Consider the following 5689-nt stretch of genomic DNA (forward strand, 5'->3'; position numbering starts at 1 on the left):
AAAAAAAGCAAAACATACAGGAAACAGGAAATGGAAAATTATTTGTTGATGATAACATGTATGTTGATGTGCTTGATTGAGCCAAGATACAGTGTACTCTGGATGGAAAATCTTACTTTGTATGCTGTAATGATGTACAGTGAATGAATGTAAATAAATTAATAAAAAATTATGAACATTATCTTTAAGATTCAGTATTTTGAAATTTTGAAAGTTGTCTATTAACTGTCAATAACTATGGAGTATGAGCTAAAATTTTTTGATATGTAAAGTATAAAAGTGGAAAAATATAAAAAGAAATTAATTAATGAAAAAAATGTTAACTATTGTAATCTTCATAAGAATCCTACACGGTAAAAAAAACCATGTCACGGGTGAGGAAACTAGGGAGGACTGGGACATAACGTCTATTAGGGGATAAGGCCAGGTTTCGAATCCCTCTGGAATCCTTGCACTGGAGGTATGAGTCATTCTAAAAAAGACAAGCACCATACTGGTGCCCACCAAGACAGAAGGAAGCTCTGAAGTAGGCCAGAGACATTCTGAAAGAGAAGAGTTCCCTGTGGAATAACTCCCTGTGGAAGCGTCAAGGAGGTGGTGAAATGTGGGGTGACCGGGACACGGGAAACATACTCAGGGTGCACCATCATCTCTGTGCATCTGTGCACAACCTGTGTGGTTCAACCATTGGGAGAGCCAGAGAGACCACAACTGAAATGGTACGTAGCGGTGATGCCGACTTTGGTGTGTTTAGCCTTCTGCTCAAAGAGCAAGAGAAAGAACTGAAAGTATTTTGAGCAGATCGTGCGATTAGCCATTCAGTTTGCACTGATGGGATTGTCACCTCGTTTTTGCTACCTGAAGTTTTTGAGTTTTTTATTTCCCACCCCACTTGCAAAACATCTCTCTAATAGCAGAGAACAGCGGGTACAGATGTGACAGCATAATTATTGTTAGCAACAAAAGGGGGTTAAAATAACAGAAAAGGATGAACCACTTGGCTTCTCTGATCATCTGCAAGAAAAAAAGATAGCCGGCAGGTGGTGTGGTGGTTAAGGGAGCTGGACTACCACATGGCTTACCATGGTTCAAGTCCCAGACCTGATGGCTTGCTTTCTTACTTTCCTTCTCTTTCTCTCTCTCTCACGTTGTCCCTCTCTGGTCAAATTAAAATAAATAAATAAAGAAAGTTAGAATAATTCTTAATAGACACAGAGAGAGAAACAGAGATAAAAACAAAAAAGGCAACCACATCAGATTGATGGAGTAGCATATAGATCACATGAGCAATTTCTGCATGCACTTTATGACTTTAATGGCCTCTGGGGGCCAGGATGGCCAAAGAGGATCAGGACATGTTGGGTGACAGCAAGGTGAACAAGTTGGCCAGAGGTGAGCATTCTAGCTGGGGCAAATTGGAGGGAAGGGTCAAAGGAGAGAGGCTCTTAAATGTTAAAACTAAAATAGATATTGTGGGGTCCAGCAGGTGGCATCTTAGTCATTATGCCACCTGACCAACCTCAGTTTGAGTCCCAGACCCAGTGGCTTGAAACTCACGCCAGGCATGTGTGCATATGCGCCCAAAATCCTTAGAGGAGACTGGAGTGGAAGGTATTGCAGTGCGGCCATCCCCTGGGGGGTGATTTCTCACTTTCTTTCTTGCTGTCTCTCCAGCAAATGCACACATTCCATAGCAAAAAAAAAAAAAAAAAATCTCTTTAAAAATAATGACAATATATGTAGTGAGTTATCTTGAACAAATAAAAGATCTTGCTGCTACAAAATGAAATGAGCAAAGAAGGAAACAACCTGTGGAGAAGGGATCATCCTCTTGTATTGATAATTACGTCTCCAAGCTGCAATAATTTCTGCAAATTCTTGCAGGATTAGGGTGAATCGAGGTGTAAGTTAAAGACTATACAAGTAACTAACATTATGGAAGGGTATTTGTGGGGTTTTTTTCCTTTTTTGTTTTTAAAAGTTTGTTGATTTTTTTACATGAAAGAGACAGAGATAGTGAGAGAAAGGTTCTTCCCAACAGGACCCACACACTGTGACCTCCCCCAGTCTTAGCTGGCTCAGATCATACATGGTGTGCACCCAGAGTGCTCAGAGAAGTTCTGGGACACAAACCCAGGGCCTTTCCCATGGAGGGCCAGCTGCGACACTACGGTGACACCACTTGGTCAGAAGGACATTTTAAAAGCCTTTACTACGAGTATCTGGAAGATGGGTGAGGACGTGGGGAAGAAATAGAAAACTAGCCAAAACTGACTAAAGTGCTTTAATTGAAGGATGGTCTGAAAAAGAACATGGAGCAGATACTAGCCCTGCCAGCTTAAAATATGTTACAAAATTAGAATCTTTTTTTCTTTAACAAGCTGGTATTGTGCATGAATAGAGAATCATACCCATGAGACCCAAGAGTCCATAAATAGAACTAGTTCTGTGTCCGAATTGAATATAAGATATACACAAGCGTTTCTAATGAAGAGAGCAGGAGAGTCAGGTCTTCCATAAATGGCCAGCTGGCTGGTCCTCTGGGGTTGCAGAGGGGTTGGGGAGATGGACGTGGTGCATTTGCATTGACACGTCTGTGGAGTAGGACTGAAGTGCACCGACAGTGCAGCAACATGCACAAATAAGGCACAGCAGGGAACTCTGGGGGGGGACGGCTGGCCTGGTCCTACTTACCCTGGCCCTGTTATTTTGATAGCTTGGAGAATTTTCTCTTTAACCCAGGATCTGTGCAGAGAAAAGGAACAGTACTGGGGCACCAACAGGGTTCACCCAGTGGGACTGGTATGATGTGTACATACTCTTAAGCCCTGCTCTTCCCTCCCTCCACTCTTGCTCTCTACGAAGCTCGAGAAAACCCTTCATGGGCATGGCCAACTGTGTTTGTCTGTGCTGGGTGGACCTGGAGACTCTGTGTGTGCTCTCATGGTTCTATCTGGATGGGGCTGTGAACTTCTAGTGCCTCTGGTCCCATATTTTACCAAATTTTCATGTCCCATGTTTGCATTTAGCTTCTTTGCTGGAAAATTCAATAGCCTTTGAGATGGAGCCACTCTCTGTCCAAGCAGGCCCCTCTACCCACCAGGAAGCAGCATCTAGAGACAGGTATTTTCTGGTCTGTGATCTTGTTTCAGCACTCAGCTGTGAACTTTGGCTGTTGGAGGGGTTTTTAAGCACCTTTGGTATAAAGAGCCCAAAGTGAAAGCAGGTCCCCCATTTGTCTGGTACCACGACACTCGCTTTCTTGTATGGCAAAACCGAAGTCCTCCTCACTGCTCACTCCCCCACTCATGCATATGTACACATCAAGTCATTTTTCCTTTCTCTTTCTGTTTGTAAGTTCATTTATCTCATGAGAGTAGGAGACAGAGAGAAGCACCCTCCACAGCATCTCACACTGTAATCACGTGCCCACCTCCAAGCCTTCTCAGCCTTCCCAGTCAGCCAGGATGGAGGCACACACCCAGCACATACAGGCCATCCGATGTAAACTATCCCCAACCTTATAGATAGAGACAGACAGAGACAGCAGTAGAGACCTTCCACGTGGACCAGCCTCTGCAGAGCAGCAGTCACCACTGCGCCACCATGCCAGCCCGCTCTACTCCTCTCTCAAACGAGAGCGTGCATATTTCATCCCCTTAGCCAATGGAGAGAAAATGCAGATCTGGTCCCAGCCAGGGCTTTGTGTCTATCATAAAACTATTTCTGTTTGCTGCGTAACTAGGAAGTGATGAAAAGTCCCCACCAGGGAAAACTGGGGAGGATGAACAGTTTTCCAGATCCTACTGAGTCAACTATTTTCACGAGGACTTTGCTATTTTCTCTGAAGTGGAGTAAATCCCCTAGAATGTCAGCCACAACTTGAAAAACACATTTCAAAGCCAACTTTCTCCAAGCCTTGTTTTTTCCTCTATTAGTGAGGAATTAATTTTTTAAAATGAGTAAAAGTTACATTTGTAAGACACTTAGTAAAACTGGCAATTATTTAAGAGCCATGAACAGGAAAAGTTTTTCAAAATACCTTCAACTTCTTTATTAAAAATGTTATTTTAATTTATTTTTTAAAATATTGTTTTAAAAGAAGTATTTTATTTAACATTATTTATTTACTTATTTTTAATTTGACCAGAGAGGGACAGAGAGAGAGAGAGAAAGAGAAGGAAAGTGCGAAAGCAAGATGCCCAGTCCAGGACTTGAAACTTAGTAGGCCATGTGAGAGTCCAGTGCCCTTAACCACCTGCCCCCCCACTTTTTCTTAAAGAATTATTTTATTTAACTTTATTTATTTGTTTACAATTTAAGCAGAGAAGGAGAGAGAGAGAGGGAAAGTGAGAAAGCAAGAAATAAAACTTCTTGTAGTGAAAAATAATGTTGTAGGGGGAAAATAGATCTTTCCTTATATGTATCACTGAATTTTCATCAGTTCAGAGTTTAGGAGTTTCAGACAGACAATTGATGCTTAAGAGTTTTTCCTTCTGAAAAATAAAAAAGACAAAAGAAAGCAAATTAATGTTATTTAGAACATACTTTGTATCCAACACTGCTAGGTCCTTTTCCCTGTTTTATGGCAGAATCACTGCTACCTACAAGTACAATATAACATTTCCTTTAAATTAAATGCTATTAAGTTACAAAGAACAGAGGACTATTGATGAAAACAGAACAAATGCTGATTCTCACTTTTTCCTGTCTTGCTGCCCCCGCCCCCAAATGCAAAGGTGTGATGTCACTTACGGAATTAGTGTTCTCCGTGGTTGATATTGGAAGAAGTTATTATTTTGCAAACTACAAACAGAAATGCAAGATCCAATCGGTAAGGACCATAGGGGCACCACTTGGGCAATAGTACTTTATGTCTGATTGGCTTTCATCTCTACATTTCTGTATTTTGGTTAATCTTCATTAAAACTCAGTGAAGCCGCTCTTACGATTCCATCTTACAGAGGGGAGACAGGCTCAGTAAGTCTGAGTGGCTACCAGGCTTGGCCCAGCCTCGCGTGAACATCTTATCTGAGTCATGGGCTGGTTCGCTCATGGATGTTAAACTGGGGTCCAGGCATGAGAGCTCTGCTGGACACATCTGTGTTCCTCACCCCATCTGTAATCAGTCACCAAGTCCTGCCAGCTTTACCTTCTCAGTATTTCTCAAAACCTATCCTGTCTTCTCCGCTCCCTGCCACTCGTCATCCCCCACTCAGAAGGTGATGGATGGCCTTCTACCTGGCTTTTTCTGCACTGTATTGTGTCACTCGAATGCATCTTTCTCATAGCCAACATAGTATCTGAGATGTAGCACTGGGCATAAAATCTTACAGTGGCTGTCCAAAATCTAAATCTACTAAAAGTGAACAACTGCAACAAACTGTGACCTTTCCTGCCCTCATGGTCCCTGTCATCTCACCAACTTCATTCCAGCTGTCATTCCCTGAACTTCCTGTGCTCACACATGTCCTTCCGCCTAGAGTATTGTCCCTCCACTTGCCTTTGTTTGACTGATGTCTGCTCTTTTTTTTGAGGTGCACCTCAGATGTCATCTCCAGATGCTTCCCCCAGCCCATCTTAGAGATCTTCCTCTGTGTTTTCCGTAGGACTTTATAACTATTTTGATCATTTCATTGACCATCTACTTGTATCATAATCTGTTTTGCATTTGTCTTCACTGCTAGAC

This window comes from Tupaia chinensis, unplaced genomic scaffold, assembly GCF_000334495.1.
Source record: "Tupaia chinensis unplaced genomic scaffold, TupChi_1.0 Scaffold000217_1, whole genome shotgun sequence".
Lineage (NCBI taxonomy): Eukaryota > Metazoa > Chordata > Mammalia > Scandentia > Tupaiidae > Tupaia > Tupaia belangeri.